General features: G+C 37.4%; 1 non-coding gene across 1 annotated transcript; it reads right to left on the bottom strand.

Annotated features, from left to right (window-relative positions):
* Positions 1 to 899: 899 nt before the first annotated feature.
* MIR5670A (microRNA MIR5670a) lies at positions 900 to 1,035 on the bottom strand. Its single transcript, NR_048906.1, has one exon. It is a non-coding gene; the product is annotated as a microRNA MIR5670a (primary transcript).
* Positions 1,036 to 14,981: the final 13,946 nt, after the last annotated feature.

Genomic DNA, 14,981 nt, shown 5'->3' with positions numbered 1-14,981 from the left:
CATTTGCTCCTTATCAATAGTTTTTTTTTAAAATTATTTGTACTTCATTTTTTAATGTCTTTGCAGGTAAACTTAATTAAGCAAGGAGTTGTGGAATTTCGTGAAAAAACTAGGTAAGAATTTATAATTAATTTTACATATGTAATTCTCTTTTTTAATATTTAATTTAGTGTTTTATCTATGCTTCTCTTCAATTCATTGTTAATTCTACATATACTATATAATAGCTAAATAATGGGAAATATGGTTGAGAATAAATAATAAGTTTAACAAAAAATATTTATTATTAATTTTTGTGTAAAACTACATATATAACTAACTATTAGAAAAAAATTAAGCAACTTTTTTCTTATACATTTTATTTTATTGGTATTTTTAAAATTCTTATTTTTTTTCATCCCCCCACCCATTATAAAAAATAAGTTTTGACATTAAAAAATCATCACAAATTGTGAACCCATTATTCGGCCTTTTTTTTTACCAAATTGGTGCAATTTTTATAATTAACTACCAAATGAATAGATTTCAAATAAATTACAAGAATGGGTAACTTCTGATTAGGAACACAATTTCATATGTAAAGAAAATCATCATTGTAAAGACGACTTTGCTTTTTATATTTATTTTAAAAAATGAAGAAAATTTTATTTGAAAAACAATTTTAGTATTTTTAATTTTTTATGTTAATAAACTAAAGTCTTCTTTTCAAATATAACCATGGTTTTCACTTTTTTGAAACAAAAGGATGATAGCAACTTGTAGATAACTAGGATTGGGATGAAGCTACTGAGAATTTCTCATTAGCTTCATCTCAATCTTGAGTTATCTGCCAGTTGAAAGCCACGAGGGAAGCAGGTGTTCCTTGAAGTTGTTGAGGAGTATGAGAAGGAATCAGTTGTTGTAGTTTCTATGAAGCAAATATGGTATGATGTAAAGGAAACATCAAAACTGATGTTAGTTGAACCCTATAATCGACTAACTTTGGTTTTTATGTTTCCCTTACATCATACCATATTTGTTTCATGGAAACTCCAACAACCGATTCCTTCTCACACCCCTCAACCACTTCAAAGAACACCCACTTCCCTCATGATTGTCAACTTGCCAATTACCTAGGATTGGGATAAAGCTAGTGAGAAATTCTCAACTGCTTCATCCTAATCTTAAGTTATATGCAAGTTGTTATCGTCCTTTTGTTTAATTTCTTCATTTTTTTTTAAAATAAATATTAAAAAGCAAAGTCATCTTTACAATGACAATTTCTTTGCATAATAAATTGTGTTCCTAAACACAAGTTACCCATTCTTGTAATTTATTTGAAATCTACAATTAATTAGAAAATTTGCATCAATTTGGTAGAAAAAAACCCATTATTCTCAATTTGGCTCACACTAACAAGAGGAACCACCACCACCACACATTTGATCTTTAACAACATTTTTTTCCTAACACTCAAAAAAGTGTTTCTAAAAGCTTATGGCAACATTTAAAAATATTTTCAAATATGAATAAATGTTAATATGTTTTCGTGACATTTTATCAAGGGTTTTGAGGAGATTAGAGAGAATGGTCATGAGAGATTTGAGGAAAATTTGGGAAATTTGTGATTTATGGTAGATTATTTTTTGTTTTAAACTATTAGAGATATAATATAACAATTTTTTAAGATTGGTTGTATATGCCACTATGTACTCGTGTAAACATTTTGTTATTTTGAGTAAAATCTATTTTTCAATTTTACTACCTTTTCATGGTATTAAAGTCACACCATCCGCCTTATAAACTTTGCCATTGCTTTTTTAAATTTATTTGTTCTTTTCCAGTTTGCTCGTTTTCTCAAAACAATCTATCAGATCCTTCTATTCTTCTTTATGAGATGAGATGAGATTCATATTGCAAAACATTACTTACATTCTTTTCCAATTTTGCTTCATGTTCATCTTTGCGGTCCCACTTTTCATTTTCTGTTTTTCGATTTGATCTCTCCTTTTTTTAAAATTTTTTTCTTGAGATAACTTTTGTTTTGTTATTCTCATTTACTTCAAATCAAGTTTGGTGTCGATATTATCGTCATCTTCGTTAGTGCGATTATGGCTTCTGTTAGATGTCCAAAGTCAAAATCATTTGTTCAAATTAGGATGTGCTCACAGGAAGCTTCATTGTCGAATTGTTACGGTGGAATTGAGAGCAGAGAAATGAAATCTGATTTTGTCAAAGTGATTGGCATTGACTTAGGAAGGATTTTTTTATTTGAATTTTTTGTTTCATCCATTGTCATTGTGGTTTTTATTGAGATCCACGACTCTAAAAAATTATTCTTTGTACTTTGATTTGGTGCAAATTTAGGGCTTCTAGATCCAAGTGCTTCAATTGATTAATCTGATTTTGTGAGGATTGCTAGAAGTTTTTCATATCATAACGTTTTGTTGCTCTCTTCCTTGGAACCTCTCTAATGGGAATGTAGTCGATTTAAATATCCTCCAAAAGTGTTTGACGAAATGTCTGTGGAAGCAATGCTTGAGGTTGGAATAATTGATGATGATGTTGCGCTTGGTTTGAGCTTGATATCAATGAATATGCTAAGCCTTGCTCTTTATTTCTTTTTACAATGCTGGTGACATGGCTACTGCTATTATTAGTGGTTTAGTGTGTCAAAATTATGCATACTAAGTGTTTGTTCAAAATTCTTCATTAAGACAAATTTAGGATATTATGGTTTATTGGTATTTTCCCGTTTTAAGCTTTTTCCATGGTAGTTAAGCATTGTTTTTAGCTTCAGTCATGGATGGTTAAGCATGCAGATGTTATGGTTTGCACTTCTATCTTATGTGGTTAAGCATTGTTTTGGCTTTTGCTCTTTGTGGTTAAGCTTGGTTTATTTTTCCTTGTGGTGGTTAAGCATTCTTGTTGATTTATGCTTTTGTCAGGTGCTTAAACTTTGATGTATAGTTTTTGCTTGGTGGTTAAGCTTTTGCCTTATGCTTTTGATGATTTTAGCTTTTGCATTGTATAGTGGTTAAGCTTTGTTTGGGTCTTTTTTAGTTGTTGTATTCCCTACATTTTTTCATTGTATATTTTCTTTGGTTTCACATGCACTTGTATTGTCATCCCAAGCTGGAAGTGTTGTGCACACCTTCCAGCTTGCAGGAGACGACTATTAGAGATATAACATATTAGTGTTATGAGGACGGGATGTATAAGTCACTATGTACTCATGTAGACTAATTTTCTCATTTCGAGTAAAATCCATTTTTCAATTTTGTTACTTTTCTCTTATATCAAACTATGGATTCTAGTATTTTGAAAACACGAAGATATGATTGTAAGGGTAAGGGTTCTTGGTGTAACAACCCGCCTCGTTATTACGATATCACTACTCTAAATCACGTAAATTTCAATTTTTAAATGAAAACTCTGTTGATTTTCTTATGAAAAATGAGAGTAAATTTTTTGCGATATATGTTCACCAAACAAACGCACAAATACTTAAAGGAATTTATATAGAGAGATATATTATCTCGGTACACATCATTCATAAGACAAAAAGTAAATTAGTTCATACATATAATTAAATATGTGATTTTACATCCTCAATTCAAAAAGAATTATAGAACCAGCTACGAAGGATTTGATTAACAAAACACAACTCTCCCAAAATAATTCCAACATCATCACGTTGGCTAGGCAGCTCCACAAAAGAATCTTACTTCATATACTTTACTGTTGTCCATCTGCTCCCTCGAACGAAGGTTTGCGATCATCATAGGTACCAACCACACAGTACAAAAAATTGCAAGGGTAAGTTTATTAAAAAATAAATCAACACAAAGTCAAATGACCATGATTAGTAAGAAAACATTAACAAATGCCATAATCATACACAAAGATCCATTAGTCCAACATACACTCAACAAGTAGTCATTAACCTTCCATAATTCCAATCAATCATGCTTGTGACACCCTCTACCCCGACATATATATAAATAAACAAAATATATAAAAATATCGGTAACCAAATTCACACGGGTAAAAGGTTCACATTCACTTCACTATTATCAATTAAAACTTATTAAAACATATTCGGCTCAAAATAAGGCCGTCAAAATTTACATAGATATTTTGTTAAATCAGTGAAATAAAATAAAATAGACTAACATCATGCAATTAATATAAAAACTTATGTCCCACTATCACATCCTATCAGAGCGTAGTGTCTCGACGTCCTTCAGCACAATGTTCCTTAAAGCAATTCACCTAGTCATCTGCTCCCCCGAACATAAAGTTCAAGATCATCACAGGATCCAAACACAAACAACACACGGGGAGTAAGTTATCACATTCATAACTAATAGAGAAACAAGACAACTAGATATACATATCATATAAACCAAATAAAACTTACTTACACGTAATTCACGTAATTCCACCACTTTGTCATTCACAGTTCACTTTTCATCCATCAATCACACTTTTCAATCATCAATCACATTACTCAAGAATCACACGCTCTGATTAAGACATAATAACGCATCAATTTCATAATAAACAATTAGCAAGCGCATGAGACAGTTATGCTAAGACTCAAGCCCATATGCAATGTGGTACCATGTCAGTGAAAAACCACCATGGGACGCTTAGGAGTACATAACAAGACACACCACACAATGGGTTTGTCAAGTCACTCTCACTAAGTAAGATCATAGGGAGACCAGTCAGGGTCATGATGTTTTGCGAGAATGCTCCAACCATATGGGATCAGCATAGGCTTAAAGGAACACTCAAACCCGGTGACCCCCAAGGCCTACACTCCGAAGAGTCCGTCAGGGCCTCTCCCTCCTGATTTAGGTTCAACCCCTAAAATCATTTTAGCACACAGACACTGCTCGTGAATTATACAATACCCACGACCTCACACTCGTGTGTTAAACACGTACAACATATTGCGCTACAATTTAACACTGGTTCCTAAATAGGAAACCTATACTTTCTCTTTAACACTGATTCCTAAATAGAAAACCTACACTTTCTCTTTAACACTACGCATTTACACTTTTCTCAAGATAACACTGGTCGGGTTATTGTACAATTCACAGCTTACAACACCAATAATGTCACATCAAGAGTTAATCACACACTTATTCAAGACCAAAACTCATTCATAATTTCACATCTCATAATGTCACAATCCACCATCACATGTTTTCACGCATCTCACAATTCAACACCTGTTTTACTTTACACTTTTACTCCATCTCAATAACAATATTATAATCTCAAGGCAACATATTATTCCACAATTCATCACATATTTCATTTATAAGCACTGCTCATGAATTATACAATACCATGACCTCACACTCATGTTTCAAACATGTTCAACACAATTGCGCTACAATTTAACACTGGTTCCTAACTAGGAACCTACACTTTCTCTTTAACATTGCGCATAAACACTGGTTGGGTTATTGTATAATTCATAGCTCACAATACAATTAATGTAACATCAAGTGTTAAACACGTCCACTTATTCACAATCGAATATCATGTTCACACTTTAACATCTCATAACATCACATCAACCATCTCATAACATTCCTAATGATATTCATAAGGTACAACATACACATGTTCATCAAATTTAACCATAATATTCTCAAACTCCAACACTTAATAATTTTTGGAATCATACTATAACACTCTACAATATTATTTACATAAATTATTAATATAAATAACTACCTCTATATATATAAACTAGCATACATCATATTGAATCACAAATTTCAAAGTAAGCTTTCAATGCACAAATTCTAAAATAATTATATGAACACTTTGGTCAATTTCAATTATGATATTAATTTTTAAAAATTATATATAAAAACCTAAAAAACAAGAAAAAGAGAAAATGCAAAATCAATATCTCTCTCTAAATTTTTCCTTACTCTATTTCATCAATTCATATTAATTAGAAAAATGCTCGATTTATAAGGTTCACGCTCAACACAATAGCATATCAATTTTACAACAATTGGTCTGTCAAACATATATAATCCATTGTAATAATTATAAGGATAAAATGAAAATTGCAAAAACACCTCAAAACTCATTCCAATTGATATCTCTAAGGATCCCTACACATGTTCTCACTAATCCCCAATTGTGAATAACTCATCCCTTACCTCTGAGCGGGCTCACGTGTCTTCAGCCAGCAATAGCAGCATTTCTAGCAGTTCCCTGAGATTCCTCCAGTTATTCCTCCGACTATCTCGATAGAATTCCCAAACGTCAGAGAGACGGAGAAGAAATTGAAGCCTCCACTTATACTATCTTCATGAGATTCCTTTTTCTCCCTCCAAGAATATTATCTCACAAATCCCAACGGTGAAAGTGTGCGCAATTGAATTTCGAACAACATATCCAAAATTTATGAAAATCCAACAATTAACGAAACTGGGATCGTAGTTTTACTAAGACTGTTTTGGGTTTCGGTGGGAAAAGAGAAAGCTATGGTTCGAAGAGTATTTCTCTTAGCTCCGACATGTTTTACAATTCCCAACGGTGAGAATGCTCATAATTGGGTTTTGAACGTGATGCAGGTATTTCACGACGATCCAACGGTAAATGAGTCCGAGATCGTTGTTTTTCTGAGGCAAGTTTGGTGGGCTGCGGGAAAAAGAAAGGGTTTTGAGAAGAGAAGGGGAAAAACGAAAATGAGGCCAAGAGGAGACACCTGACTTAACATAGCTATTTATACCTAGGGTACTCAGCCTTTTATTTGCTCTATATTTATTTATTTATTTACTAAACAACTTTTAAATTTATTTACGAAAAATTGGGATGTTACAATGCTCAATCCTGACCTTAACTCTCAAATGCAATGTGATACCATTCGTCATGAAATAGCCTAAGTGTGTTCATGCGACAGTCTCACTTAGGAAAACTAGGCAGCAAGTGTCGAGGTCACCCTGTCATGCACAGGCAACTCCCACCCCCTTCCCCATGGTGAGCAGCCTGAGTCTCATGGAAATTCCAAACCGAGTGACATGCCCCCAAGTACAAGTATTTCCCTTCATGAGAAACTACAAGTACTTATTAACAAAGTTTATACTATTTTCATGCAATATGAAGTATGAAACATAGACCCCATCAATGCACTAACCGTGGATAATTAAAGATTCTAAGCCATCCCTTTCCAGAGATGCTTAAAATTGTTTAACCACTTTATTTCCCCCACCAGGGATATCCATCATGGCCACTACATCCCCCATGTACATACACAACATACATCATCATAATGACATTTTCAACATCAAGAACATCTTATCTCAATGTCATTATCAACATCAACATCATCTTATCTCAATGTCATTTTCAACATCAACATCATCTCATCTCAATGACATTACCAACATCAACATCATATCATTTCAATATTATCATCAATAATAACATCACCTCATGTCACATTATCATCAATAACAACAAAATTCTCATGAACATTATCATCAATAACAACATCATTCTTTATCAATATTATCATCAATAACAACATCACCTCATATAAACATTATCATTGATAACAATATCATCAGTAATCACATCCCATAAATACATACATATAAATTTCATGTCTCAGATTCACACTTCCCAGGTCTTCAAATAACATAAGTATAATACAGCAACAATCCATAATACCATGAGACTGGTATTTTAGGGAAAAATTTTAAATTAAAGAAGAGAACTATGGTTTACTAAACAAACTCGTATGCCATTTAAAACTTAATGAAGGAGTAAATAGAAGAACAAATATGAAATTTTGGGTAGAGTCTCCTTTGTAATTAAGACTTTTTCCAAAAAATTCAATCGTTACAACAACAACATCATTCACAATTTCATTCATCAATAACAAATAAATCGCATCTCATTAGTCGAAAACACAGTTGGGTTTTTGGACCCCAACTACTATATCAAAGCGGTAACCCAAAATAAACTCCTCTCACCTATCGTGAGTTCTCCGTCAACTCCTCTCTGCGTCACTTAGAGGCCTTTCTCGTTTATGTTCGTTGGTCCAAATGTAGAGTTCTACATACCAAATCGAAGGGAATTTAGTATAGATTTCAAAAACAAAGTTAATAATAGCATTCGAGGTCAATTACCCATTTCCAAACAAAAGGGCTAAGGGGTGTTTCGGGTTCTACTACAAAGAGATCATTTTGAAATTCTAACCACGCCAATGAGACCAGGGTTCAGCGAAGGTCACAAAAATAACATCAATTTTATAAAAAGGTAACTTCTACAACTTCTCATTTTCAAAGGTTTTTCAAAGGAAGTGTAAAAACATTCTATTACGGTTCCCAAAACATAAGGGACACTGAGAGAATCTCAAACTAACTAGGAGAAAGACATAGGAGTCAAGATTACCTTAGAGAAACTATGAAAGAAAGAATTGAGAGCTTGTTCTCCACCGAATTCTTGAGGTGGATTCTGAGGATTTCGCTCCAATTAAAGGGTTCCTCTTCGTGCGATGGTTCGGTGGCAAGCAACGACGGCTTGTGGTGGCCACTAGTGGTTATGGGTGGACGAGGAGGAGTTTCTAGGGTTATTTGGGCAGAGTTTTCAGAGAGAAACATGAAATCGCATTTTTGACGCTGAAGAACGCATTTATAATCTGCAGATCTTGCTTAGTGAGCTCGTCTCGCTAAGTGGGAATCCACTTTTGGCTCTAAGCATGACTTTTCACGCTGAGCGCAATTCCTCTTGGGTTGGGATTTGTGTTGAGCGCAACATTTCACGTTAAGCGCAGTTCCTCTCAGGTTGGAATTGTGCTTAGCGGGCTTCTCACGCTAATAGAGATGTCAAAAAGTAATATATTGCAAATCGCAACACTCAAATTGTGAAACAAACCTATAGTTTAAATTTGAAGGCGGTCAAACGGTTAACGAGTCCAGGGTCATGGTTTTACTGGAATAGATTTAGGTAAAACTTGAAATCTCATAATTTCAACCTAAGTCAATAAAACTCCACATAACTCAACATCCACATCAAGAAAACCACACATGGTTAATTCATATAATACCTCAACTCATCCAAATCAATCACATAATCAAATAACATGAGAAATATATTAAACATCGATTTACAGTTAGCGAAATTCCAGCACGTTACACCAAACTTTACTTATGAATCCTTTTTGACATTGGTTCAAACTGCCTTTTCCATGTTACATAAGTGTGTTTATATACATTTTATTTTTTTCAACCAATATTATTTTTATTATTTATAGGACTGTTAATTTGTAACTATTGAACTAAGTATTAACAAGATTGTATACTATATTTTCTCGTTTAAAATGGACAATCAAGAATAACAAAACTAGTTGATCCTATAGCTATGGCCATGGCCTTGAAAGCAAAATTCTAGCACACCTTCGATGTAACTCAATATCTGATTTTGCTCCCCATGGTTTACACATCAACGTGTTTGGACTCATGCACTTTGAGGCCAAAACAAGATAGAGCCTCACAAACAATGCCCAAGAAATAAAGAGAAAAAAAATCTAAGAAAAGGAGAAAGGCTTTCTTCCTCTCACAAGACTCAAGCTATGTACTCTATATATCCAGCACTTGGTCAAATCAAGCCGATGGAGAAATAAAGAATTGCTTTTAATTCTTTGTTAAAAAAAACCAAACTGCTACATGAATGATTGTCAAGCTAACCTAAACAAATATGTAAATGAAAGAAAAGGTTGTCAGAGGATATATATATATGAGAAGATTCATTTACTCTAAGAGTAAATTTAAAAGATTATTCTCAATCTGAATCCTTTATTTTATTTTAAACCTATGGTTCATATTAAATCACTAAAGATTCACATGTAACGTCTCTCTGCCCAGTTATCAACTAACGCTCTATCTTTTCATTCTTTACTATTCTTCGCCACTACAAAGTCTTTTACATTAAGGGTGATGTCAAAATGAGACAAGAAATTAAAAGAGAAATTCGATTGCTTGATGGAACCTGTAAAAGGAAATAGAATTTTGAGAAATAATTTTTGTTCTTACCAAAATCTGGAACTGTGACATGTCAGGGTGGACGTGGTTGAGTGGGGTCCCAAACTTCACACATCAGCTAGGAGAAGTGCCATTGACAGGAGGGGGGACCTGGAAAACAAAGGACTTTGTCGCTCAAGTAAGAATATGTGAGGAAAGTAAAGCAAATATATGTTGAAGTAAGCTCGTACAAGCGAAAGAGAGAAGGGGGCACATGCTTGTTGTCGTGTGCTAAGTGTGTGAGCAAGTCATGTAGAGTGGTTTGATGGAACCTATATTTATAGTAGTTCGAGCATGGTTGCTGGTCCTTGTTTGTAGGGGCTGTTGTAGCCTTGTAGATAATTCCCGGCTTATAGATAATGTTAGTAAATATTTGTTTATAGATAAAAGGTAGAAGATAATCGTACCTTGTAGATAATGTGGTGTTATAGATAATTTAATACATTCTAATAGATAAGATATTCAAATACATTTGAATATTAGTTAGGTTAGAGATAACCTGTTTGTCGAGGAGCTCGGCTGCTAAAGGCCAAACGTCCGCGCTCCTATAGTAGGGCTAACGTGGAGGGTGGACACATGTCTTCGGGTGCCACGTGGGATGCCACGTAGATTTTGTAGGCTTTGGACAACATAGAAGCCCTTTAAGCTCTATGCCAGCTTGCGAGCGAAAGAGGTTGTCCAATGTCGAAGTAGATTGTCCTGTGTCGAAGGAGTCTGTCTAATGTCTGGAGTAGTAGTCTTGACAAGTAGAGGGTGACGAGTTTGTCAAGCCCCCAAGTTTGGACAAGTGTTGTCTGGTGTCGGACATGGTAGCCTTGACAAGTGTGAGAGTTGCAGGTTGATGTGGCTTGTTAAGCCCCTGAGCCTGGACAAGTCTTGTCCGAGCTGCTTCTCTCAGGTTGTCTGTGTTGGACGTGTCTTTGGTGTGTCAAGTAAGGTAAGTCATCGGATTTGACAACTCTTCCCTTTTCTAACCATTAGAGAGTGCATTGAAGACATACGTAATGACTATTTGCTGTAGCAAGTGCGTGCGGCACACGCACAATACTCTTGCATACGTGTCATACGTAGAGTGGGACCACACTATAGTAATGGTCGTGTGTGAGTGGGGGAGCGTTGTGGTGTGAAATTTCAGGGCACCACTTTGACTCCTGCCAGTTACCGAAGAGTCTGTCTCCTCCTTTAAATATAGTGGATGTTTGATTTGGGTCACTATTCATTGTCTTCTTGCTTTCTTATTGTCAGGCTCATTCTCGATTCCTTGCACTTTCTTGGCTTTCGATTTCCCTTTCTTCCCTTGTCAGCTTCTAAAGGTGCTTCCATCCACCGCAATGTCTTTTTTTCTGTCTGATTCCGCCATTGGACTAGGTGGGAGTGATTCTAGGGCTCGATTGAGCAACCTATCATGGATTGAGAGGTCATCTCAATATGCAATTCCTTGTTTGAGGATACTCATCGAGGTGCCTCTGATAGCAAGTCCTCCTCCTCAGAGAGGGTAAGGATCTCGCGCTGAACTGGTGGGGGCACTTCTCGCTCTCGCGGAAAGGCATGACCTTCTGCTGTTGCTGGGGAACCAGTCTTGGTTATTATGATCCTCCCTCCCTTTGCTTCAGAGGGGCAAGGAGAGTTAGCATCAACAGAGATGTGAGGTCGTCTCTCCGCGTTTGACCTAGCGTAAGTGCTGGGTCACCATCATCCACCCCGATCGTTGCTGGCTATGAGTGGGTGAGGGACGACGTGTTGAAATATAATTTTTGTTTATCCTTGGCAACGAGTGTTGTCACGCTTCAACATCAGGTGACGTCGAGGACTCCTGTAAGCTTGTCATTCAGGCTTGCGTGAATGATGACTTCCCATTTTTTAGGGTGGCACCTGGTCGTCCGCCCTTCTTCTTTATGTACAGATGTCTGTTTGAGGTCCTGGGTGTCATTTTGCCCATGACCGCCTTTCAGTGTGCTCTATTAGAGCACTTGAACGTGGCCTCTTCCTAACTTCACCCAAATAGTTGGGTGATGGTGTAGGACTTTGAGATTCAGTGCCCATTCTCAACATCCGACCTAGTATGCTGGTCTTCCTATTTTTCTTCCAAATAAAAGTTTTTGCCAAGATCGGATGGGTCCCCTTGAATAGTGTGTCCAAGAAGCTATTCGAGTTTAACTCAAACATCTTTCGCCATTTTAAGGACCATTTTTTCAAGGTCCTTGCTACTAATGTCATGGCTGATGGCATGCCATTGATGCTTAACAGGGACGGGGAGCCCTGCTTCCCATTCTACTGGTAGTCTAATCCCACTAGGTTCAAGTCGTATGATAATGATCTATTGACCCTTGTGGAGAGGCTCAACAAAGCGATTTTGGAGTAGTTGTCGGCCTCGCTGGACACCTTGGCCATCTTGTCTCTTCCCTCGGCGAGCGATCCTCTCGTTGTCTTGGATGGTAAGTGTCTAACCTCATCCTCATTTGTTGTCTAAGGTTGGTGTCGGCCAATGTGTAACACATGTTTGTGTTATTGTCTTGGTTGTTTTGCAGGTACTATGGGTGACTTCACCTGGAGGCCACTCGCGAAGCAGGTTGGACTTATAGGTGCAACCCTACCACCATCTGTTGCTGCTCCGTTTATTGGAGAAAATGGTCAACCTGCCAGAGAGGTTGGCCCTGCTGCTGTTGCTGTTGAGGTCACCCCAACACTCCTTCTTTTATTTTAGCAAAGAGGAAAAAGGATGATGGTGCTGGGCCGTCTGGTCGTAAGAAGCCGAAGGCCTTTATGAGCCTTTGTGCCCTGAGGCAGGCTGCAGGGCTAAGGCCTACTGTAGGTTGCCTCACGACTGTGCATGATATGTCTCCGACTCCATTGATCATCGAGACTCCTGCTACTGCTATTGCTGCTAGTGTTACTCCTTCTACTTCTGCTCATTCACCTCTTCTCACGCTTTTGTTTAAGAGGTTTCTCTTGCTGCTATTAAAGTTATTGTGCTAGCCACTCATGTTGAGTCTGTTGTGGTGTCGTCATCCATTGTTGCGGCCTCTTTACTAAGTGTCGGTGTGGTGATCACTAGTGCTCCCACGGTGCCGCCTGCTTCTTCGTCGGCTCCGATGGTCTTCCTTGTTGTTGTTTTGGTGGTTATGGTGTTGCCTTCTTCATCCTCATGCCCTAGCATCTCTCTTGATCATTTATACACCTCTAGTGATATTGACACACTATGGGGTGCAACTTACAAGCTGGAGCAGAAGACCCCAACTATGGGGTGCAGAATGCTACTGATTCTACCAAGGTTTTTCTCTTAAGGAGTGTGGCAATTCTGGAGGAGAATGAACTGCGACACCAAGAGGCTATGTAGAAGGTGGTGTCCTTAAAGGAGAAATTCGCCAAGTGGAGGGCTACTACTCAGACTCTGTGGTGGGTTTAGCGCCCTAAGGTAGCCAATGCCACTGTTGCTTTTGTTGAGGCCGTAACGTCGAACCGCCAACTGGCTTCCAAGGTTGGTGGTGTACTAGCAAGTTGTTGCACACCCGGTTAGATTGTGATGACTTGTTTAGATGTTGTAAGAATTTATAGGCTAAGAAGATGGACCTGGGTGGCAAAGTGGAGAGCATGGCGGGTAAGAAAGACGGGTTTCCTAAGAGGATTGCTGAGTTGGAGGCCTGACTTAGGGAGTCAGAGTCCAGATTGGAGGAGTCTGAGTTGTAGGTTGGAAGGCCAGTAAGGAGCTTGAGGGAGAGCTGATTTTGTACAAGAAGGAGGTCATGAAGCGACATGAGAAAGGCTTTCAGAAGGATGGTTTCTTTGCGAAGGACCTTGAATTAGGTCTCTTCAACCCTTTTAAGGATGTGAAGGAGGGTGTCCTGCTTGATGAGAAGGAGATTGATGCAGAGGAGGAGGTTGCTGCTGAAGGGTAGGGTGTTACGGAGCAAGGTGATGATGCCTGTGTCTAGGTTGCCTTTGTCTTTGTCTTTTTTCTTATTTGTTGGAATTTGGCCATATAGGCCTTGTAATTATGACAATTATTTTTTATTTTCTTCAATGCATAAGCTTTTCCTTTGATGATGAATTTTGAATTGTGTATGTCTTGTGTGTTTGCATGTTTGTTGCCTTTGTCTTTGCAACGCTCAATACTTGCAGTCGTATGAATAGGCCGTCGTGATGTACACAATGTAGGAAGCAAGACTTTGTCGATGTAGCGGTAGGACCGTGGTGGTCTTGTAGAGAGTAAAGTGACTTGAGGTCATCTTAGGTTTGATTTCAACTTGGTTAAATGTCTTGTCACCCATCTAGTGGGGCTTCCTTCAGTTTTGTGGAGCTTCTCCCCTAATGGTTATGAGGAATTGTGTTTGACTTGCCCCTAATTAAAGGTCTTGCCTAACCAGTGCGGGGATAGGTCACTTGACCTGTTGAGTGCTTCCTTTGATGGTTATAAGGAGTGGGTGTAAGCTGCACCTGATTGAAGGTCTTTTCATACAATCGGGTGGTGGCTCGTCTTCACCTGTAGAAGTACTCCCCTGATGGTTATGAGGAGTAAGTGTGGCTTTCACCTGATTAAAAGTCTTGCCAAATAATGGGGTGGTAGTTTGTTTGGTGGAACTTAGACCTTTGACGGTGGTCGTCGTAGTTGCTGCATGTGATCTGACCGAAGGGATGCCTTAGGTTTTGTATGTACCAAGGGTGGTCTTGGGGTTTTGTCAAAATGTGTACCAAGGGTGAACCTTGGGTTTTGGAGATGTGAGTACCAAGGGCTGACCTTGCATATTTTATAAACCTATATTCCTGCACAGATAAAAGTTAGGAATAGGAAAGATTGTGAAGGGTAGACCTTGCGTACCTTGAGTTCCCATTGAGGCTCTTGTCTTGATAAGAGAAATGTGAAAAGGAAGGGACGCGGAATTTTATTCAATGTATTTAATTGAGTACAAATTCCCTTTGTTATCCCAGATGTGC

Source organism: Glycine max, chromosome 1, assembly GCF_000004515.6.
Source record: "Glycine max cultivar Williams 82 chromosome 1, Glycine_max_v4.0, whole genome shotgun sequence".
In the NCBI taxonomy this organism is placed as follows: domain Eukaryota; kingdom Viridiplantae; phylum Streptophyta; class Magnoliopsida; order Fabales; family Fabaceae; genus Glycine; species Glycine max.
Note: the sequence above shows the minus strand (reverse complement) of the source record. Positions and strands in the feature narration are given on the sequence as shown.